The sequence below is a fragment of the Macaca nemestrina genome, chromosome X, assembly GCF_043159975.1.
Source record: "Macaca nemestrina isolate mMacNem1 chromosome X, mMacNem.hap1, whole genome shotgun sequence".
In the NCBI taxonomy this organism is placed as follows: domain Eukaryota; kingdom Metazoa; phylum Chordata; class Mammalia; order Primates; family Cercopithecidae; genus Macaca; species Macaca nemestrina.
In genome coordinates, this window is record NC_092145.1 from 128,238,854 (window position 1) to 128,264,605 (window position 25,752).

Consider the following 25,752-nt stretch of genomic DNA (forward strand, 5'->3'; position numbering starts at 1 on the left):
CCAATACAGGAGCACCCAAATTCATAAAACAAGTTCTTAGAGACCTACAAACAGACTTAGACTCCCACACAATTATAGTGGGAGACTTTAACACTCGACTGTCAATATTAGATCAACGAGACAGAAAATTACCCTGATCTTTAACATTCCAGGGAAGTATGTTTTCAGTCATACATTGCACATGAATCTGATATATTTTTAAATCCGAGCTTTTGGAGGACAAATGATTTCACAGTTATACGACTCAGCCTCTCCCAGACTCAAGTACTTTCACTTGATGCAGTATTCCCACCCTATCTTCAATAAAAGAAGAAAACATAAAACATTGCATTGATATAGGAAATGTATATCTGAATTTTCTATATAGCATATAAAGAAGTAAAATAACTCTGTGATTTGTGATGAGATAGATTTAGCTGCAACAATGGAGTCTGGGTATTAATATTGGATTAACTTCCTTTGAGATTGCAACTTCCATGTGGCATTCAGCACTTTCCTTGGTTTCTCATCTGTAGGCTGAGAATAAAATTATCCTCTTTTATTTCCCAACATGAGAGGTCTTTTAACTGTTTGAAGACATATGTTTCATGTGAAACCAAGGAATTGCTACTGCAATTTTGTAAGACAGGAGTTAGCAAACTTATTCTGTAAGGAACAAGATAGTAAATATTTTAGGCTTTGTGGGCCATATGGTCTATCTCACAGCTATTAAACTCTGCCATTTTTTTTTTTTTTTGCAAAAGCAACCATAGACAATATGTAAATGAATGAGTGTGATTATATTCCAATAAAACTTTATTTTTAAACTACAAGACTAGTTCCTAAAAAAATTTTAACAAAGAACTATTATATGATCCAGTAATTCCACTTCTGGGTATATACCCAAAAGAATGGAAAAACGGGTATTCACACAGATATTTGTACACCCATGTTTTGGGTGCAGCATATTTTACTATAGCCAAAAGGTAGAAACAAATGTACACTGTGTACAGTAACAAAGAATGGAGAAACAAAACGTGGTGTATCCATACAGCAGAACAGTATTCTGCTTTAAAAAGGAATGAAATTCTGTCACATGCTAAAGTAGGGATGAACTTTGAAGATAGTCCACCTAGAGTAGTTAAATTCTTAAACAACAAGTTGAATGGTTGCCAGGGACCAGGGAGGGGTAGGGGAAGTGAGAAGCTGTGGTGTCATTGGTATAGAGTTTCAGTTTAGAAAGATGAAGAGTTTTGGAGATAGATGGTGTTGATGGTTACATATCCATGTGAATGTACCTAATGCCGCTGAACTGTATACACTTAAAATGGTTGAAATATTTTGTATATTTTCCCATAATTAAAGACAAGCCCATGTGCCCAAATTGCTGATATCAATCTATATTCATATTAGTGAGCAGTAATGAGCCATGTTTAGTGCAGCTGATATGGTTAAGATGGTAGAACAATTGCATATAATGCAATGGTGGGTACCATCTAATAAAAATTGGTACCCACCCATTTCTGTTTCCATTGTGGATATAAACACCTTTCATATTATGAATCATTATTTGTTATTTGTGTACTTACTTAATAAATCAAATCCCTTTTCTCCATCTCTGTCACCTCTATGACTCTATACATATACAAACACACACACTGTGAACTTCTTAAGAATGACAATTATATCTTCATTACTTGATTCATTGTTGGGCAAAGTAGATACTCAGTAAGCGTAATTAGCAAGTGAATAATGTATATGTGATCATTTTCCTTTTCAAAAACCACTTCTCATCTCTACCACACCACTACATATTATTATATGCTACACTTCTTATGTAAAACAAAAAAGAATAGGCTGGGTGCGGTGGCTCATGCCTGTAATCCCAGCACTTTGGGAGGCTGAGGTGGGCAGATCACTTGAGGCCAGGCATTCGAGTCCAGCCCAGCCAACATGGTGAAACCCCCATCTCTACTAAATATACAAAAATTACCAGGCATGGTGGCTCATGCTTGTAATTCCAGCTACTTGGGAGGCTGAGGCAGGAGAATCACTGGAACCCAGGAGGTGGAGGTTGCGGTGAGCCAAGATCATGCCACTGCCCTCCAGCCTGGGCAACAGAGCAAGACTCTGTCTCAAAAACAAACAAAAAAAGAATAAGTTTTAATAAACTCTTTTGCAGAAGAGTTTTCATTTTTAAATGTAGAGGAAAAAGAAGAGGATGAATGATAGTGATGCCCAGAAGAGAAAATTGTGTAAGATAAAATCAATTGGCCAGGCACAGTGGCTCATGCCTGTAATCCCAGCACTTTGGGAGGCTGAGCGGGCGGATCACAAGGTCAGGAGTTTGAGACCAGCCTAGCCGATATGGTGAAACCCTGTCTCTACTAAAAATACAAAAATTAGCCAGGCTTGGTGGTGCACGCCTGTAGTCCCAGCTCCTTGGGAGGCTGAGGCAGAAGAATATCTTGAAACCAGGAGGCGGAGGTTGCAGTTAGCTAAGATCACGCCACTGCGCTCTAGCCTGGGTGACAGAGTGAGACTCCATCTCAAAAAAAAAAAAAAAAAAAAAAAAAAAAAAGGATAAAATCAATTTTAGATTGATAAAGAGATACATAATTCCCTCAGTATAATTAAGGCAAGGATCAGACCCAAATGAGTAAGAATGATATAACAAAGGGCTGACAGTATGAAGTGAATGTGTTTGTCACCAAATATACATCTCCCAAGAGCTTTAGGACTATCTTCAGCTCATATTCTGCACTTTACATGGTTCTGCCATATACCCTATATATCTTTTCATCCTCCAGATATTTGACTATCACACCATATTTTTTGGCACTGAGTAATTGTGGAACTTGATTTAAACTTCCAACAAAGAGAGAAGCTGCTTCAGTCAGCTAAGTGACCAGTTAGTAAGCAATTTCTATTCTCTTAGTGTCGATAGGGTTAAAAACAAAGTCATAAGCTCCCCAAACCCTTGGCCTCCTCAATGTTTTTCATTTAAATAAAGGTCAGAGTCAGTGAATACTTATCTTCTTATCTTCATCCATCTATTTTTTAGAGTCACACATAAACTCTTTGTGAGGTTCTTAAAGACTTGGACAATATATTTAATCTCTGTATCCTTAAATCTCACCGTGATATCTCAAAGATGGTAGACAAAACTGTTTTCCCTCACTTCTGTGACTCCATACCAATACTTAACCGATTGGGAAAGTTTAATAAACCATTTACCATTGAATATATATCTATGTATACACACACACATATATATATTTATATATTTGTATATATTTATATAATATATTTGTATATATTTATATAATATATAATATGCATTTATATGTATATTATATATTTTATATATTTATATAATATGTGTTTACATATTTATATAATATATATTTTTATATATCAGGCACTATATACCAGTGAGCAAAGGCATCATAATCTTCATTTTTACTCCTGTACTCATTTATTCAACATATAGTAATTCTGATTCTGTCTCAAAAACTCTACAGAAATTAACAAAGCACACATTGTTTCTGCCTTTTTGGAGCTTAAAGTTTAGTAGGGGAAAATGTATTTTAAGGCAATAATCATATTTACAAGCCGTAGTAAGTGCTATGAATGAAAAGTACACGGAGCTTTGAGATATTTTAACAACAAGAAATGCTGCAGTCTAGAGACTGAGAGGAATCATCTGTGAGGAAAAGTATTGAAGCAGAGACATGCAACTCAGTAAAGAGTGTAGGGAATCACATGAACAAAGTCTTGAGATGTTGGAAGAGATCTTGGAATGTTTGAAAATCTGAAAGAAAGCCCATGTGCATGGGGTATGGTGAGAGAGGGAGAGCATGGCAAGGTTTAGGTTGTACAAGTCATTGTAGGCCACAAGAATAAGTATAGATTTTATCTAAGTGCAATGGAAAACCATTAAAAGTTTGCTTTTTAATTCTTAAATTTTGTTTTACTTATTTATTTCGAGACACAATCTCGCTCTGTTGCCCAGGCTGGAGTGCAGTGACATGACCACAGCTCACTGCAGCCTTGAACCCCTGGGCTCAAGCAATCCTCTCATGTCACCCTCCTGCCTCAGCTTCCTAAGTAGCTGGGACTACTACAGTCATGTGCCACTATTCCTGGCTAACTTTAAACAATTATTTTGAAGAGACAGGGTGTCGTTATGTTTCTGAGGCTGATCTTGGACTACTGAGCCCAGGCAATCCTCCCGCCTCATCCTCTTAAAATGGTGGGATTACAGACATGAACCACCTCACCCAGCCTATTAAAGGTTTTAAGCAAGGTAGTGACATAATCATTCTTTTTGCTGAAAACAATGCACTTCAGGGAACCTCCATGAAAACAGAATGGCCACTTAGAATACCAAAGCATAGACCAAGCCTTGAGATGTCAATGGAAGTGGAAATGAACATGTCTTTGATACTTATGTTAATGGAGCTATTACTAGTAACTTTGGACAGATTTGAAAGTGGAGGTGAAAGAAAGTGAAGTGTCAGGGATGATCCCTGAGAATATTAGATAATACTGAGCTGGAGAACAGAAAAGAAGGGGCAGATTTGGAGGTGGAGACATTTCCAGATTTCTATTAAATTTGAGATACATCTGAAACATCTACTTGAAACATGGATGAAATATCTGTGATCAAGATACATATGTGGGATGCCTAGGCATGTAAATACTATTTAAAGTTATGTGAATGGGTACAATAACCTGAAGAAAGACTGTAGATAGAAGGGAAGATTGATCGGAACAAATCTTTGAGGAACTTTTTATTATTATTATTATACTTTAAGTTCTGGGACACATGTGCAGAATGTGCAGGTGTGTTACATAGGTATACATGTGCCATGGTGGTTTGCTGCACCCATCAACCCATCATCTACATTAGGTATTTCTCCTAATGCTCTCCCTCCCCTAACTCCCACCTTGCGACAGGCTCTGGTGTGTGATGTTCCCCTCCCTGTGTCCGTGTGTTTTCATTGTTCAACTCCCACTTACAAGTGAGAACATGTGGTATTTGGTTTTCTGTTCTTGTGTTAGTTTGCTGAGAATGATGGTTTCCAGCTTCATCCATGTCCCTGCAAAGGACATAAACTCTTCCTTTTTTATGAGGAACTTTTAATGCGTTTAATGACTGGGTAAGGAATAACCCTGAAAAGGAGCACAAAAAGCATTGAGGTATGAAGAAAGCCAGAAAGTGTAGTTTGACAAAGTAGTCAGTGGACAGTAATGGACACCAGCATAAGTTTAAGGCAGCAGTGATAGTGTTCGTCAGTGCTGAAAACTCATTGGAAGTGGCTGACCATATGTTGATTGTGAATGCAATGCCTTCTCCTATCTCCTATTGCTTTTCACTCTTTCCATCATGTCCAGAGTGAAAACATTGGGGAGGTAGAACTATGTACCAAGAGAAATGTTTTGTATCAGAGGAAACAAGAGCTCATTAATTTCCTTTTGACCCACATGGATAGGAATACGATAAGTAGGAGAAAAATAAAACCTGCTAAACTAGGCAAATAAAACTTAATAGAAAAGAGAGAAAATATTGCTTACAGAGGGAAGACATTTGCAACAATATTAGCTAAAAAGAGAGTGAGGAAAATTCACATTTACCATTTTTATTATGTGTTTCCGAAGTCGACGTTAAACGAATATTATCACTTTGAAGAGAGAGAATAGATTGTAAGCAGAAGAGGAAGTGGGGTTTTTTAAATGGCATATATTTAAATGTTGAAAAACCCATTTCCAACACACCCACTGAGATATATGCAATAAAAACACTCCACAATCAGTAATATACACGTGAAGCGCCTATAAATCCTCCATTTACAAGATTCTATAGAACTATAAAGTATCATTATTTCTATTATCAAAAAAATGAACGCATACTTTCTAAGAACAAGATGAAGAGTTTAATTCATCTTCCCGGGAAAATACTTGTGTACTTAATGGTTCAAGGCACTTGTGATGCAAAAAAGTGGGACATTATATACAAAATAGTTTTAATCAGAAAATGAAGGAAGTTTGGCGTGGCTCTAGGGTTACAAGTTTTCCTGCAAAAAGGGAGTACTAAGTGATGCTAAGTGATGCAGCCAAGGAAGCATCTCTGAGGACAGGTTATCCTGGCTCCCATTCCAAAATATTTAGGTCTCGTTGAGTGTTTGATCCTTGGGCCAAGGACAAGAATAGAAAGAAAGAAAAGCAACTTGTATAAAGGTTGCCTTCATTTTGTGTCGAATATTGACAGGAGAAAGCCAGATTTGTAGCTTTTTCAGGAATAAGTGAGTCTCAGACACAGTCAAGAGCTTGGCTCCGGAATTAGATTGACCTGAGTTTGAATTGTGGCTCCATCAATCTCTGACTGTGTGAATTTTTGGCAAGTTTTAGCTGAGCCTCAGTTTTCTCATTAGTAAAATAGGCATCATATGGCTATGATTTTGACCCTTGCCATTAGCACTCTGAGATACTTGGTGGTGTATCCTGGTCTCTTCCTCAAGCACCTTTCCACTTTGTTATTTCAAGATTCTTTGAAATTATGAACAGCAGCTCTTGATCACCAAATAAATAGGAGACTATAGATTCAAAGGAACATTTTATTAGGGTATTTGATAAACTTTGTATTTCTTTATGCTTTAAAAATTAGAGTAGATTTAGATTTAAGGAACTATAAAGCTGTATGTTTACAAAACTTGATTCAATTGGGCAATTCTGACTTAGTAACTGAAATAAAATTGATGACAACAAAACATATGCTTTACTATTGTGTTCAAATGTAAAGACTATTCAATGCATAACCAAAATAGGTTCAGTAAATGTTTATATGTACACGTACTTAGATATTTGTAATTCTTGTGGTAGAAGAGCATGGGAATGAATGAAAGTTCTCCTAGGCTGAAATAAAATTAATGTCTAAGAATTGGCCTTTTACTTCACAAATATATATCATTATAGATAAAAGATTCATCCTTTTTAAACTTATTTGTTAAGCTTAGTACTTTCTAAGTACTTTTCTATCCTATCTTAGTCCCTATGTAAGAATCATACTATTATAAAAATGAACATCCTATTATTTCATAATGATTAGCATATCAGCATATTTAAGAGTAATGCGTATATCTTTACCTTCATTATTATTTTCATGTTTAAAATCACGACAATTCTAGAATAGCAAAGTTATAATTATCCATTCATAATAAAAGTCACACCAAGTTATTCTTGATAATTAACTTGGCGTAGTGGAGTGCACTGAGCAATTCAATTAATAATTAAGTGGTTGCTAACTCAAATTTCATGGCGAACCAAGGAGTTAAAATTAATAGTATTGTATTTGCAATGAGTTAATTACTTTCTGTTTCTTTTTTTTGAGGGGAGGAGAATAGTGTCATAATTAGTATCCTAATAGAAACAGAATATAAAGTGGGTTTCTGGGTGCTTGCTTGTTGAGATGTGTAACAACATATATTTTAATTATAATTTGAGTGAGTAATTGTTGTCAAATACAATTTTAATTTCTTAGTTCAGAGACTAAAAGATATGTAAACAGTTCAAAAAAGATTATGATAATATGGTTTATTCAACTAAATAAATCACTATATGACTTCAGAAGTTTTATTTAACAACAGTTGTATAAATGTTTTAACTAATGTTAACATTGCCTTTTTTTGTAAATCTCTACCACAAATACAAGATAATTTAAGAACAGCATTTTCATTAAATATTGATTATTAAAATTAATATATAAATATTAGCTGAGTATGAGCATTTACAGTGAAACCATAAAGGACTGGCAGGTTTGGGGGCTGTTTTATACTTATAATATCCTTCTTTAATGTTTCTTCATAGCATCTTTTGTTTAGTTTTGGCTAACCGCAATCACTTATGAAAAGAAACAGCTAAAATAATTAGTATAACCTCTTTCTCTTCATAAAATCCTCAAATCAATGTGGTCATAATTATGAAAGTGTAAGATTATAAAATCTTCTCGTTTAAATATACATCTTCATATTTGCAGACTTGGCTAATTTCTTCATTTGTCCTTGACATCTACACTTAAACTCAGTCAAAATGGTCATTCATAGACTCATTATTCATTCAACAAAGATTAGTGTGACCCCTACTATGATTCTGAGGGCTAGAAATATAAAACTGAATAAAATATAAACCCTGGTTTCTGTATTTATATATACAGAAAGGAATTGTGAACTCACAATTCTAATGCACATCGACAAGTCCTCAGTTCATGTCTGCATTGGGAACTATGCATATACAAAAGTAGGACTGTCTAACATAGTTTGAGGGTCTCGGTCTGGAAGGAACTGGGTGAGATGATCCTTGAATTGAGTTCTAAAAAATGAGGACGAATTATCCAGATGATGGAAAGTTTAGGAGAAATTAACCAGATAATAGAAAGTTTAGGAAAGAAACACTATTCATATGTCAAGGACTAAGTTTGACCAAACATATCTCTGAATTGAACTGGCTTTATGTAAGCTAAATTTTTTTTTTTAATTGTCACTAAGGTTTTTCACATCTGCAGCAACTACCATCATATCTGGCTCAATATTTACTAAAAGAAATATTTAATGATTTTTGGTATTTATTGCTACTATAATAGATTGTGCTATTTAAAGAGAAATTCTAGATATATGCCGAAGAATTTTCAGGTGAAGTAATGTGATTTGTGAGTTTTGTTTTGACAAACTTCCAAAGAAATTATTTTTAACATAAAGAGCAATGGAGGAAGATTAAACAAGACTGGCAAATGTTGATAATTGCTCAATGTGGTGACAGGTGCCTGGGGGTCCATAATATGTTATTCTATTTACTTATATATGTCTTTGAAGATTTTCATGATGTGAAATTTTAAAATCAGAATTACAGTAATAACTCTTTGCCGATCGTTTTCAAACTTGGTTCAACAACTGAATTTAAATTACCTACGTGGCTTTCAAAATAAATTGGATACCCTGGTTTGGTTGGTCTGGGGTGGGTCCTGGCCATATCTGTAGTGTGTGTGGATGTGTGTGCATTTAGCTTCGCATTTGACTACATGGAAAACCAGTGCTGGGCTCTACATATGCAATTCCAATGCCTGACATTAGGTGGTGGTAGTTGTGAGCCATGATTTCAGGTTTCATTTGTAGAGTTAACAAAAGTTCATTCCTCTTGTTAGGATTTTCATACAAATACAGGACTCCTTATTTTCAAAGATAAAATAAAATTGTATATAAATTAATACCTTAGAAGAATAAGAAAAATTAATGATTGATGGGATAGGTACTGATAAGAACTTCTTTTAATGTATATTATGATAAACTAATGTTTAACTTGACTCGATGTGCTGGAAATACTTGTCAAATTTTCAAGAATTTTGAGATCTGTGAAACACAGCTATTATCAAAAATTAAATTATGTTAACTTACATTAAATGAAATATATTCACAAATGTACTAGATGCACAAAACTCATCACTACCTAATTATTTTATTATATTTCACTATTATCTATGATTTTGATACCTGTATAATGGAATGACTATATAATGGTGCAGTACCAACTTCATGTTTGGTGATATTATATTGATAGCTTGAAATTAAACATATTGGGAATATTCAAATATGTCCTTCCTCTCAGGGAAGCTGGTTGTTAGACATTTACCAGCATAGCACTATCTTAATTAACATCATATAATTGTCTTTTATCCATAACATGTTGAGCCAGTAAATATCACATGAGAGTTTGTTCCTTAGGTTTTAATACTTGCTTTACCAGTTTACTGTAGCATCATGTGAAACCAGCTTCTAGACCAGCTGTCTTTAATTGGTATGTAGCCAAGCTAATCCTTGTCAGGCTATCATCAACCCAGCACTTTTGAAGTTATTTCTATTATTATGCTACAGAAAGATTGTATGGCTTTTTTACTCTTTTCTTTACCCTAGTCCCAGGATCATATAATTTCATCTCCTATTAATTCCTGTTTATTTTCTTAACTAAAATCTTACTTAACTAGCTTGCTCGTCTGCCTGTCTGCCTGCTTGCTTGCTTGCTTTTTCTTTTTCTTTTCTTTTGCTTTGCTTTTCTTTTGCTTTGCTTTTCTTTTGCTTTGCTTTCCTTTCTTTTCTTTTCTTTTCTTCCTTCTTCCTTTCCTTTCCTTCCTTTTCCTTTTGCTTTTCCTTTTCATTTTCCTTTGCTTTCCTTGCTTTCTTTGCTTTGCTTACTTGCTTGTTTGTTTTCTCCCTCCCCTCCCCTCCCCTCCCCTCCCCTCCCCTCCCCTCCCCTCTCCTCTCCTCTCCTTTCCTCTCCCTCTCCTCTCCTCTCCTCTCCTCTCCTCTCCTCTCCTCTCCTCTCCTCTCCTCTCCTCTCCTCTCTTCTTTGCTCTTTGCTTTTTGCTTTTTGCTCTGCTCTGCTCTGCTCTGCTCTGCTCTGCTCTGCTCTTCTCTTTCTCAGTGTCTGGCTCTGTCACCCAGGCTGGAGTGCAGTGGTGCAATCTTTGGCTCACTGAACCTCCACCTCCCAGTTTCAAGCGATTTCCCCACCTCAGACTCCCATGTAGCTGTGACTACAGACACGCACCACCACACTCAGCTAATATTTTGTATTTTTGGTAGAGACGGGGTTTTGCCATGTTGCCCAGGCTTGTCCCAGACTCCTTGCCTCAAGTGGCCCTCCCACTTGAGCCTTTCAAAGTACTAGGATCACAGGCATAAGTCACTGCACCCCACCTTAACTAGCTTTCATAATGTACATATCCCTTACTACCTTTTATTAAATGCAAAACTTTCATTAAAAGACTTTACTTAGCTTAATTTAATAATTTATAATCATTCTTGTTTTCTAGCCATAGTTTCAAAACTGTTTGTTTCCCACTAGAAGATAGCTTTAGAGACCAAATCGTGTCTTACAGATAATCGTTAATAAATTTTAATTAAAAATGAAATAAATATATAGCAGTATAATATCGTAAAATAGAACATTGATCTATATCTACTTCATAAATTTAGAAATGGAGAAAATGGAGCTTAAAGGTAAGATGGAAAATATTTACCCAGAGTTCCACTGTTAATTGGCAGCAAAGCTGAAATTATCACTGAGGTCTTGTGATGCCTATTCTAATGTCAATTTTAATAGCCTACTTGTTTTTAGGAATAGCTGTTTTTGCCTGTTTAATACCACAAAAAAGCTAACAATAACAAAAATATTGCTACAAAAATTGTGACCTCCCAATTTTGTCCACATTTCGCGGACCCATAAAATGATTATATACCTATGCCAATGCATTCTAACTAAATAATATTATTGAGGATAAGATAATCCAACCCCCAAGAAATGAAGTATTATAACATTTTAGAACACGCAGAAGCATTTTTAACCAAAATGTTCCATCTAATGTTATAGGGTGCATGTTTTACCTTTTCTTATTTGGAAAAGTAGCAAAAGTAGTAACAAACAAAATAAGTTACATACTCTTTGTACATAAATCTTTCATGTAAGTAATAATGCCCTTTCCCTTCTAGTGTTTCCATTACTGAAAAAAAAAGACATATAGCAACGTGCTAGACATTGAAGTTAACTGTTAAAAAGTCATAAGAGGGTAATGTTAAAGGTGATATTTCAGGTAATAAAGCATATGCAGAATGATTCTATTGGCTTTATTTCCAACATGAGTGTTATTAGTACCAAGGACATTGAGGTTTAAAGAAAGGGAGTAATGAGACTGATCATTACTTTGTCTTCTGTAACAGGACAGGTGTCCCAGAGTGATCCTGGTTAGTTGATTAGTTAGTTGAACTTCTATTTTTGTTACTAGGCCTGCATAACTGTGGAATCTCCAGAGTGCTGTGTAATGTTACATAGGCCACACACCAGACACTGTTCCCTGAAGAACTGAAGGTGGAATTGGAACAATATGTAGCCAGTTCTTATTACAGTTACCAAGGAAGTTTAGTTAGGATTCAGGTCTCCATGTCAGAAAAGGAAGTCCTTTTTATGTGCTAGAAAAATAACCCTCATCATCTTATCTTGGGTCTCTCTGGGAGGCATGATGATCTACCTGGTCTTGTAAACTGTATAGAACAGGCTGCGTTGAGACACATATGTCTCACAGCAGAGCTTCCACTTAAGGCTATAAAATACTGGTCCCTCTAATGGGTATATGCCTTGTGGAAAAGTATATGTTATGCTGGTACCTATTATAAAAACCAATGCAAACTGATTAGAGATTTCTGATCCAAGTGTCATCCTCATCTGCTCCCAAAATACAGCAATGAAAAACTACAAAATAAAAAGATATATTTACAGAACTGTATTTACAGAAACATATATTGATGACAAGATATTCAAATACATATCAAATCATGATACATATTTACAGAAATATATTTACAGAAATGTGAAGCAGAGAATGGGGCAGAAGTCCCTGCCAGGCTTGGCGTTGAACCACAAAGCAATAGTGGAAGCCAGGAATTTGGATGCTGTGGGATAATAGGGATTAAAATTGCTTGAAGCCATGTATGGAACTGGAGACAAGCTCAGTGTTCAAAACCAGAGGCTGGGCTCTGGTGCTTGCATTCATGAAAGAAAACCTGGTGAAAAAGTGATGCTTCAGGCTATAGCCTGAGGCTACAGCTTGCATAAACTTATGGGCCTATGTAGGTGTAAGAATAAAGACACAGCCTTGCAGCTAGGAACTGTGTTGCATCTGTTCTCTTGCTTGATGAATGGATTGAAATTATCCCAGTAACACTGCAGTGCAAGAACTTCAAACCTTAAAGGGGTGGCTGGAGACCACGGGAGGCAATGCATATGCAACTACAAAATGCTAGATGAGGATACATGAGGAGGGAGAACAGGAGGCAAACGTGAACATGGACCTCCAATAGAAATGACAATTGAAAACATACATTTAACTTCTCTCTCTCTCAAATTGTTCAAAGATTACACTAAGGGAATAAAATACATAAAGTACAGTCATAAAATGACGAATAAAATGGAAGAAGAGACATCTGCAAAGACATATCAAGTCTATAAGATGAAAATTAGGACAAGTAAGCCAATTTATTTTTCAGGATCCAGAAAAGACTTGTGGACTGAAGACGCTAGGTTTCTTAGAAGGCCGTATATTCTCAAGTGGGGCTGGAAATAAAGGGGTTGTTTTGAATCCCTTAAAAGGGGCAATTACATTTCATGTCCCCAGCTCAGGGTAGTTAGGTAGACACTACTCCTCTTTCATCCCAGCAGACATGAGTGAGCAGTTTGCTTTCTGGTGAGGCTGAAACAACTTTTGGCATGTGGACCACAGGATTAGTTGATGGAAGAGAGCGCCACCATACTGAAAATACAGCATTAGGTTAAAGTCAACATATTTAATGGTGAGACCAACAGTCCCTCTTCACCTTCTTGGCTCTTAAGTTTCTATCCTCTGAACAGTAGATTATAAATTTATTCTCCTGAGAGCCTAACTGGAATATGAAAACTATTTTTAGTCAGAAATTATTGCTGTAAAAAAATACCATAGATTAGACCCCTTATAAACAACAGGCCTTTATTTCTCACAGTTCTGGAGGCTGGGAAGTTCAAGATCAAGGCACTGGCTGGTTTGGTGTCTGGTGAAGGCTCATTTCCTGTCTTCTCACTCTAACCTCACAAGGCAGAAGGTCCAAGGGAACTGTCTTGGGCCTCTTTTACAAGGGTACTATTCTCATTCAGGATGGCTTTGGCCTTATGACCTAATTACCTTCCAAAGGCCCCACTTCCTAATATCATCACCTTGAGGGTAAGGATTTCAACATACAAATTTTGCAAGAACACAAACACTCAGATCATAGTAACCTACAATTATATGTAATGATCCACCAGTGAAATTGACAGATCTGTGCCTAATGACCATATATTGAAGCCCACCAAGTATAGGCCCTACATATGCACAAGGAATTTACAAAAGCACTTAATGCCTCAATTTTAAGAGACAATCAAGGATTTCCAGGTATTTGAACATGTCTCAAAGATGGAAGACAGAAACCAACATAAAATCAAAAAAGCAGAAATATTGGGAAAAAACAATAGCCACATAAATGAAACAAAAATCTCTGCAGGAAGAGAGGCAAGGCATAGACATTAAGAAAACTTTTTAAAGATAGCTATAAAATTACTATCTCAGAGTGAGACTAGTCACTGTATTCGTAAGAAAGAACAAGAGACTATAGAAGGTGATATTTCTGAGAAAGAGAAGGGTTATTTAAATTAATGGTATAGCAGATTAATTTTTTAAATTTGTATTTGTATAAATGTATGGGTTACCAGTGTAATTTTGTTATAGGAATATATTTTATAGTGGTGAAGCCAGAACTTTTAGTATATCTACCACTGGAATAACATACATTGTATGTGTAGCAGTTTTAGAGCAATGAAACTACTCTGTGTGATACTATCATGGTGGATACCTTTCATTATATATTTGTCCAAACCCATAGAAGATACAACATCACAAGCAAACTCTAATGTAAACTATGGACTTTGGGTGTTAATGATGTATCAATGTAGGTAAGTCAATTATAACAAATGTGCCACTCTGGTGTGGGATGTTGATAGTGAGGGAGGCTGTGTGTATGAGGAAGGGGGCCAGGGAGTATATGAGAAATCTCAGAACTTTCCCCTCGAGTTTGCTGTAAATGTAAAACTGCTCTAAAAAATCAAGTCTATTAAAAATGAATAGCAGAAACAGCTAAAGAAACTACCATCAGAGTGAACAGGGAACCTACAGAATGGGAGAAAATGTTTGCAATCTACTCATCTGACAAAGGGCTAATATCCAGAACCTATAAAGAACTCAATCAAATTTACAAGAAAAAAACAACCCTATCAAAAAGTGGGCAAAGGATATAAACAGACACTTCTCAAAAGAAGACATTCCTACAGCCAACAGACACATAAAAAAATGCTCATCGTCTCTCGCCATCAGAGAAATGCAAATCAAAACCACAATGAGAAACCATCTCACACCAGTTAGAATGGCGATCATTAAAAAATCAGGAAACAACAGGTGCTGGGGAGGATGTGGAGAAATAGGAACACTTTTACACCATTGGTGGGACTGTAAACTAGTTCAACCATTGTGGAAAACAGTATGGCGATTCCTCAAGGATCTAGAACTAGAAATACCATTTGACCCAGCTATCCCATTACTGGGGATATACCCAAAGGATTATAAGTCATGCTGCTATAAAGACACATGCACACGTATGTTTATTGTGGCACTATTCACAATAGCAAAGACTTGGAATCAACCCAAATGTCCATCAGTGACAGACTGGATTAAGAAAATGTGGCACATATACACTGTGGAATACTATGCAGCCATAAAAAAGGATGAGTTCTTGTCCTTTGTAGGGACATGGATGCAGCTGGAAACCATCATTCTCAGCAAACTATCGCAAGAACAGAAAACCAAACACCACATGTTCTCACTCATAGGTGGGAATTGAACAATGAGATCACTTGGACAAAGGAAGGAGATCATCACACACCCGGTCCTATTGTGGGGAGGGGGGGCAGGGATAGCATTAGGAGATATACCTAATGTAAATGATGAGTTAATGGGTACAGCACACCAACATGGCACATGTGTACATATGTAACAAACCTGCACATTGTGCACATGGACCCTAGAACTTAAAGTATAATGAAAAAAAAAATGAATAGCAGAAATAAAATTCAAAAGAAGAAGATAAATTTGAAGAAATCTCTCATAAAACAGTATAAATAGGCAAAAACATGGAAAATGGGAAAGAGAGTATAAGAATCTTAGATCATTCTAGGTAAGTGTTTCACAACTAGGGGTGATTTTGTCCTACAGAGGACATTTGACAACGTACAGAGACCTTTTTCATTGTCACAAATCAGGAAAGGATGTACTACTGGCATCCTGTGAAGAGTGACACAAGAGGAATGCACAAGAGCCATCCACAACAAATAATTACTCAAAGTGTCCATAGTGTTTATGTTTAGAAACCTTGTTATATGTAATCCAACATTCAAATAATAGATGTTAAAAATAGAAGAGAGGCAACTGTGGAGAGAAAATTATCAAAGAAATGACAACGTAAATTTTCTTAGAACTGAAGAAAATGAGTGTCCAGGTTTAAAGAGCTTACTAAATGCCCAGCACAGCAAATAAGCTAAAAATCTACACCAAGGCTCATCATCATAAATTTTGACAAAAACAAGGATAAAGAGAAGTTCACAGATCAGAAATCAGAATGACTTTGGACTTTTCAACAATAGCCATGGAAAATAGCAGAAAGGAACACTTCCTTTAAACTTCTAGGAATAATTAACTTTGGCTTTGATTTCATACCCTATATGAAATTATGTTCACAAATTCTTTGATCTCTTCTATTCAAGAGTTACAGCTAAATGTCCCTCTGATTGAGTGTGGACTAGATTCAGTGAGTCTCTTGTGATGATATGTCAATTCCAAGTGTAGGTTGTAGAAAGACTGTGGTTTATGTCTTCTGTTCTCCCTCCATCTCTCTCTCTCTCTGTCTCTCTTTCTCTCTCTCTCTCTCTGTCTCTCTTTCTCTCTCTCTCTCTCTCTCTCTCTCTCTCTCATGCATGCTTCTTCTGTGGGAAGACATGTCATGAGCAGCCCTATGTATATACACATATGCTGAGAAACTAAGGCCTCCAGCAAAGAGCCATAAGCATGAGCTTAGAAGTGCATGATTCAACACCAGTCAAATCTTGAGAGACTGCAAACATGGACAACAGCTTAACTACAACTTTGTAAAATAACCTGTGCCAGTCCCACCCTGCTAAGCCACTCTCAGATTCTTGACCTTCAGAAACTGTCAAATAATAAACATTTTTGTTTTTAAGCTGATAAATTTTGAAATTATTTGTTATTCAGCAATATATAAATTTTACACTCTGATAAACTATAAATTGAGTGTGCAGAGAAAATAATTTTCAGAGAAAGCCTTAAGTACTCCCCTAAACCTTTTTTCCTAGAAATCTATTTTAAAAATATACTCTACCAAGTGAAGAAAGAAACCAAGAAGGAGAATCTTTAATTGTGATTGGAAATCAGAAGGAGAGTGTTTTAGGCGTGATTCGCCATGTTATGCTGCAATAATAAGCAATTCCAAAATATTAGTGGCTAGAAACACAAAGGTTGATTTTTGTCTTTGCTACATATGTGACACAAGTCAGTCAAGGGTTCTGATCATTGTAGTCACTCAGGAATCTAAGCTGTTTCAGTCTCTAATATTCTATCATTCTACCTTAACAACAAGAAGCTTTAGGATTCACCATGTCAGTCAAAAATGCACGGAAAATCTTAAACTGACTCTTACATGTCTCTGTGTAGGAGTGATATGTGTCATTTTCATTTCACTTCATCATCCAAAGGAAGTCACATGGTCATGCCTAACTTTGATGGGACAGGGGATTATAATCACCAATATTTTTAAGAGAAGTAAGAGAATTAGGAAAATATTGGAGCATTAGTATTACCTACAAAGCATAGCATCCAGAAAACAAAGAATCAAATGTGGGAGGAAGATGCAAAGTGGTGCCAGAAGGATGGTGGAGAAGATTCAGTAACAACAGCTGTATAACAGGTGTAGAGAGAAACCAGTACAGATTAGAGAAGAAAATAGTGCTCCAGGAATTTTGTTACCAAGAAAAAAAAATCTAATGTATTTGAATGTATTGAGAGGTGGTATTTTTACTGTGTAAGAGTATAATATATGAAATGTATGACAGAAGTAGCATTTAAAATTTTATTAAACATAAGAGTTAGATCCCTATCTCACACTGTACATAAACATAAAAATGGTAAATTAATTGATTGTCTAAACATGAAAAGCAAAGCATTAAAAAACATAAAAATATTTTGGGGCTACTAGGGAAAAAGAGGTGTTCCTTAAGCAACAACACAAAGCAAAAATTACAAAGAAAAAGATTGATATATTTGATCATTTTAATTAAAAACCTGTACAATGCAAAGGCTTTATAAACAAAAGACATAGGCTCAGATAATATATTTGCAATACTAAAACAATAAAGGATTTATGTCATAATTTAAGAAAAATATTTATCAATAGAACAAAATAAAAATAACCTAATAGGAAAACATTTTTAAAGTTTAAAAAATAATAGACAATTCACAGAACATCTGAATGTCAAATACACCTATGAGTAGATGCTAACTCTCATTTATTATTGGAAAAATTACTTTGTATTAGTCCGTTTTCATGCTGCTGATAAAGACATATATGAGACTGTGTCATTTATACAGGAAAAAACATTTAATGGACTTACAGTTCCACATGGCTGGGGAGGCCTCACAATCATGGCAGAAGGTGAGGAGGAGCAAGTCACATCTTGCATGAATGGCAGAAGGCAAAGAAAGTCCCCTTTATAAAACCATCAGATCTCATGAGACATTTACTGTCATGAGAACAGCATGGGAAAGATCTGCCCCCATGATTCAATTACTTCCCACCAGGTCCCTCCCACAACATGTAGGAATTCAAGATGAGATTTGGGTGGGGACACAGCCAAACGATATCATGCTAAGTGAGATAACGTACTCCCAGCAGACTGGAAAAAGTAAAAAATAAGAGTGTGAAAGGTCACAAACTCTCATTTCTGTAGAAATTTAAGTTGGTACAACCAATTTAGAGTATAATTTAGCAATAATCTAGTTAAACTGAGGATGGCATGCCCTCCCAAACAGCATTCCAGTTAATCACATTGAAGATAGCATGATTGTTCTCAGGCTTCCATATTTTCTGTTGAAAAGTAAGTTGTCAGTCTAATTGGCATTCCTTTAAAATACACGTGTTTCCTCTTGATGATTTTAACATTGTGATTTTGTCTGATTTTCAGCACTCACCAGTCTTTAAATGATTATGTAAGATTTTCATTGCTGAGGAGGAAACCCTGTCACCTCAAATACTATCTTATTAGTTATATTTTCACTTTATTTTACCTTGATATTAAATGAATTCCTTAAAAATGTAGGTTAGATTTGCATTTCTCTGATGGCCAGTGATGATGAGCATTTTTTCATTTGTCTGTTGGCTGTATGAATGTCTTCGTTTGAGAAATGTCTGTTCATATCCTTTGCCAACTTTTTGATGGGGTTGTTTGTTTTTTTCTTGTAAATTTGTTTGAGTTCTTTGTAGGTTCTGGATATTAGCCCTTTGTCAGATGAGTAGATTGCAAACATTTTCTCCCATTCTGTAGGTTGCCTGTTCACTCTGATGGTAGTTTCTTTTGCTGTGCAGAAGCTCTTTAGTTTAATGAGATCCCATTTGTCAATTTTGGCTTTTGCTGCCGTTGCTTTTGGTGTTTTAGACATGAAGTCTTTGCCCATGCCTATGTCCTGAATGGTACTACCTAGGTTTTCCTCTAGGGTTTTTATGATATTAGGTCTAACATTTAAGTCTCTAATCCATCTTGAATTAATTTTCGTATAAGGAGTAAGGAAAGGATCCAGTTTCAGCTTTCTACTTACGGCTAGCCAATTTTCCCAGCACCATTTATTAAATAGGGAATCCTTCCCCCATTTCTTGTTTCTCTCAGGTTTGTCAAAGATCAGATGGCTGTAGATGTGTGGTATTATTTCTGAGGCTTCTGTTCTGTTCCATTGGTCTATATCTCTGTTTTGGTACCAGTACCATGCTGTTTTGGTTACTGTAGCCTTGTAGTATAGTTTGAAGTCAGGTAGCGTGATGCCTCCAGCTTTGTTCTTTTGACTTAGGATTGTCTTGGAGATGCGGGCTCTTTTTTGGTTCCATATGAACTTTAAAGCAGTTTTTTCCAATTCTGTGAAGAAACTCATTGGTAGCTTGATGGGGATGGCATTGAATCTATAAATAACCTTGGGCAGTATGGCCATTTTCACGATATTGATTCTTCCTATCCATGAGCATGGTATGTTCTTCCATTTGTTTGTGTCCTCTTTTATTTCACTGAGCAGTGGTTTGTAGTTCTCCTTGAAGAGGTCCTTTACATCCCTTGTAAGTTGGATTCCTAGGTATTTTATTCTCTTTGAAGCAATTGTGAATGGAAGTTCATTCATGATTTGGCTCTCTGTTTGTCTGTTACTGGTGTATAAGAATGCTTGTGATTTTTGCACATTAAATTTGTATCCTGAGACTTTGCTGAAGTTGCTTATCAGCTTAAGGAGATTTTGGGCTGAGACAATGGGGTTTTCTAAATATACAATCATGTCATCTGCAAAGCAAATCAAAACCACAATGAGATACCATCTCACACCAGTTAGAATGGCGATCATTAAAAAGTCAGGAAACAACAGGTGCTGGAGAGGATGTGGAGAAATAGGAACACTTTTACACTGTTGGTGGGATTGTAAACTAGTTCAACCATTATGGAAAACAGTATGGCGATTCCTCAAGGATCTAGAACTAGATGTACCATATGACCCAGCCATCCCATTACTGGGGATATACCCAAAAGATTATAAATCATGCTGCTATAAAGACACATGCACACATATGTTTATTGCGGCACTATTCACAATAGCAAAGACTTGGAATCAACCCAAATGTCCATCAGTGACAGACTGGATTAAGAAAATGTGGCACATATACACTGTGGAATACTATGCAGCCATAAAAAAGGATGAGTTTGTGTCCTTTGTAGGGACATGGATGCAGCTAGAAACCATCATTCTTAGCAAACTATCGCAAGAACAGAAAACCAGACACCGCATGTTCTCACTCATAGGTGGGAACTGAACAATGAGATCACTTGGACTCAGGAAAGGGAACATCACACACCGGGGCCTACCATGGGGAGGGGGGAGGGGGGAGGGATTGCATTGGGAGTTATACCTGATGTAAATGACCAGTTGATGGGTGCTGACGAGTTGATGGGTGCAGCACAGCAACATGGCACAAGTATACATATGTAACAAACCTGCACGTTATGCACATGTACCTTAGAACTTAAAGTATAATAATAATAATAATAATAAATGTAGGTTAGAGAACTAATAAATGATAAAGAGAAAAATGATTCTTCATCCCGATAGTTGTTATGTGAGGGTGGAATCATATGACTGATTTTTTTTCTCTGTCATTTTGTAACTTGGAAATTCTTATTTTTTAATACAATGAAAGTATCTTTATAATTAAAAAACACTAAAAAAGATAGTCTGTTAATGACAAATCGAAGGACGATTTCATTAAGCTAAAAATCCATGTTAAGGCATTATAAGATGAATAGATACTCCAAATGAAAACAATTTGGAGTGTTTTATTTACCTTTTGTACGTGATACTTATTTTTCAACAGTTGTCATGTTAGAAAAAGTTGAAAAAAATAAACAAGATACCCCCCCCTTTTGGCCTCTCACATTCTAAAATTGTAATGGATAGACTTCAGATTAAATATCTAATTCGACTCCTTTCCACTTCCACCCTCATGGCATTAGAGACATGTGGAAAAATGAAAAAAAATATATGGTATTTTATGGCAGGGGACCTCAACCCCCGGGCCACAGACCTGTACCAATCCATTGCCTGTTAAGGACCTGAATCGCAAAGCATTAGGTGAGCAGCAGCGGGCTAGGGAACGAAGCTTCATCTGTATTTACAGCTGCTCCTCATCACTCCATTTCTGCCTGAGCTCCACCTCCTGTCAGATCAGCAGCCACATTACATTCTCATAGGAGCACAAACCCTACTGTGAACTACTCATGCAAGGGATCTAGGTTGCGTGCTCCTTATGAGAATCAAATGCTGGATGATCCGTCACTGTCTCCCATCACCCCCATATGGGACCATCTCGTTGCAGGAAAGCAAGCTCAAGGCTCTCATGAATCTACATTATGGCGAGTTGTATAATTATTTCATTATATATTATAATATGATAATATAAATCATGTGTACAATAACTGTAATGTACTTGAATCGTATGGAAACTATCCCCCAACCCGGTCCATGGAAAAATTGTCTTCCACAAAACCAGTTCCTGGTATAAAAAGGGTCGGGGACCACTATTTTATGGGATAAGTGAAAGTTGGATTTGAATCCAACTCTACCTTTTACTTTCCATGTGAACATTAAAAAATGACTTAATGTCTCTGAATCTTTTTTTTTCTTCTAAGTAATAACTACCTTGCAGAGTTATTACTTGAATTGGCCATAAGATAAAGAGGACACCAAATACAGTGAATAATAACATAATAATAAAGAATCCTTGTGAATTTTATTCAACTATATCCATACTGAGGTATTTAAGGTGAATGAAATTGATGTCAGCAATTTACTTGGATATGCATCAAAAATATGATTGATGGATGGATAGAGGAAGGGAAAGATATGTGATCAAAATGAGTATAGTAAAATGTTCATGGTAGAATCTAGGTATATAGATATCACTTGTAATTTTTAAAAATGTTATCGCCCATTTGAAATTTTTTATGTTAAAATATTGGGTGAAAATTCTGATGCCCTGGCCGTGTCCCAAATCAGTTGAATCAGAATCTCTGATGTATTTTTTTTTTTTAAGATCCTTGGATGACTCCAATGTACGGCAAGGTTGCAAACCACTATTCTAACTTCTCACCACCCCCTTCTTTATAGCTTACAAAATTATATTTCTAAATGTCAAATGTCACAATTTCACTTTCCTTCTTCAAGAACTGATTAGACTTCTAGCTTCCCCTATGCTCTCATCTTGCATAACATTCATTTGCACATGGTTAAAACTGATAGGCAATAAATAATAACCCATCTGTCTTTTCCTGACCCAACATAGCTAAAACCTTCATTTCAAGGCCAAAATGCAATATAATCTCACAGACGAGAGTAGCTATAGACAACTAATTCTTTCTGGTCTCTTGTGGTCGTGGTACTATTCACCACTGCTGTCCCTGCTGTCTGTTTGGTGGACCAGCCAGTTTTACTGTGACCCATACCATGGCCCATGAGAAGCATGAAGCTGCCAAAATCGCAATTGTAGGGTTAATGAAAAACACGGTGAAGTATAGCTTACATATATATACAATTCCGGCACAAAATAAAGCCTAAGAAATTGTACCGGGGCTGGGTGTGGTGACTCAGGCCTGTAATCCAAGCACTTTGGAAGGCCAAGGTGGGCAGATCACCTGAGGTCGGGAGTTCGACACCAAACTGAGCAATGTGGAGAAACCCTGTCTCTACTAAAAATACAAAATTAGCCAGGTATGGTGGCGCATGCCTGTAATCCCAGCTACTCAGGAGGCTGAGACAAGATAAGCCCTTCGACCCTGGAGGCATAGGTTGCAGTGAGACAAGATCGCACCATTGCACTCTAGCCTGGGCAACAAGAGCGAAACTCCGTCTCAAAAAAAAAGAAAAAGAAATTGTACCAGGAAGTGCATTGGGAATGCTCTATATATTCTCTCCCTCCAAGAAGTTTTTAAATTTATTGTATTTTGAAAGATCTGCGCCTATTTATTTTGTTTGGTACTCTTTTGCAATAAACTACTTTTGCATAAATAAACTCAAAAACTAAGGATATTCATGAGCCTTCATAATATTGATCTAGTACATCTTGCCCAACTAGCCCTCGGGCCATTCCCTCCATGCCACTGGTTGAAAAATATGCTCCCCACTCCGGCAACATCAGCATCAGACCTCTGCAACCAGAAAGATTCCGTAGGTAATGAAATCCAAATGCTGGCATTTGGAAGTCGAACAAGTGTATTTTGAAATGGAAAGGCAAGGGGAAGTGCATGGAGCAAGTACAGCGTGTGCTACAACTTCAGTACATACCCTCCTTAAAATACTGCGCAACTAAACTGTCAATTTCCCGTTGGTAGAGATAGTATCTTTTTCAGCTTTATACCTTCCAAATTCAACACAATGCTAGCCTCAGGACTAAGCACTCAGTAAATGTTTATCAAAAGAATGAGGAAATGAATTAATGGTGAAATAAAATGTACAAACACACATGCTTCATACACATTTAGGAAGCATTTCTAGTGAGCGTTGTTGATATTTTATTTCTTAAAGGTTCTTTTTCTTTCCATGTTCATGTTATGCTTTATTTTTAAAAATGTTGCTTCTGCTTATTTCTCTTTCTACAACAGCTATATTTACTTGCCTGAGAGCACAGCATATACTGATGTTCATCAAACTTTAGATGAAACACCTAAAATGATAGAAAAGAATCTGCTCTAATTAAATAATAAAGTAACCCCTACAGGTTTAGACATGTGCCTTCAGGTGTGAGAAAGAAAAAATTTAATGAATATAGTAGTTTTATGCCAAGAACATTTCCCTCATGCACTTGTGTTTTAATAAGATAGAATATAAAATAGCAAAAGGGGCCTGATTTTTATGATGATATTTACTCATAAGTTAGTAAGTCAGATGTGATGAAATTTTCTTTGACTCAGAGCTGCTAGACTTGGGTCAGATTTCAGTTCAGTAAATTTGCAGTGAAGTTGTCTTTCTTACATGGTGTCATGCTGGAACTGGGCTGCTCCCACAATTACATACAGGCTAGGGAGTGGGCAGGACGGGGGGAAATCCTCTTAATGTTTACGGTGGCAGTAGATTCAAACTAAAATTAGCATTACAGCCATACTCCTAATAAAGGGCCCCTGGCATGTTTAATTCATTTAACAAATGTATCAAAAATACATAAACTGAAATCTGCCTTGAAATTAATTACTGTTTCTCTAATTTTATAAGAAAATATTTTGGACCCTTCCCCTCTGCCTTATGGGTGCAACTCCCAGCAGAATAGGTCATGTCTCCTGAAAATAGTTCTTACTTTCTTTACTACTTACGACCTCTTATAGCCTAGATGTTTTTCCTTGCTATTTCTAATTGAAATACTAATCTGGCATAATTTCAGAACTAATTTTCTGTTAATGCCACTTGGAACATGTAAATTCCTCCTTTTTCAATAATACTGTATTTGTGTGTTCGAAATACACACAAATCAAACTATATTTGTGTGTATATATAGTAAATTCCAGCTTATAACAGTAAAATTGGATTTTTTTTCTTTCTTTGGAAAATTATTTTATAATTAATTGAGAATTATAAATATCACTATTTTTTTAATGCTGCAAACTTTGAAATTGGTTTCAGTAAAGTAAAACTTAGTAAACATTAAGAAAAATAATAGCTTGATATATTCATTAATATGGTAAATGAAAACTTTTATGTGTGTATAGGCTTTTCTTAATTATAACTACCTTCATAGGAAAAACAGTCTTGTGGAAGGTAATGGTGCCAGTGAATCTGTATAAGAGAGAAAATAGAATTTCCCATTTAGAATAAAGCTAAGTAAAAAGTTAATTGTTTCAGTTTTATTTATACATTTGTAATTGTGTTCTCATGCCATATAAATTCAAAGATACACAGAGATCTTAATTTTTTTATGGCCAAAGAAAATGAGTCTGTCCCATGTAAAACGGACATTTTCGTAAACTGATCTCAAGTGGTGTATTTTGATTTGCTGCAGCAGCGTATGGAGGAAATAACATTTTGGCAGCCTAAGAAGAAAAATGTCATACCTTTCCATTTTTTATTCATACTCTGCACATTTGGAATTTGTATTTTCACCATACTTTTGGGAAGATAACATGAAAATGCCTTACTTGCCTTGAAATCAAAATCTGTTTGCCCTTCATTTTAAAATAAAATGGCTTTTTCATCTCATTTTCCTTTAGCAGAAAAAAGTAAGTTAAATTATTTGTAGTTGTGTTAAGTGTACC

General features: G+C 36.0%; 1 protein-coding gene across 13 annotated transcripts in view; it reads left to right on the forward strand.

Moving 5' to 3' along the window:
- Nucleotides 1-25,752, forward strand: part of LOC105490348 (dystrophin) — a 2,266,916-nt gene that overhangs the window by 1,100,270 nt on the left and 1,140,894 nt on the right. The window lies entirely within an intron of this gene.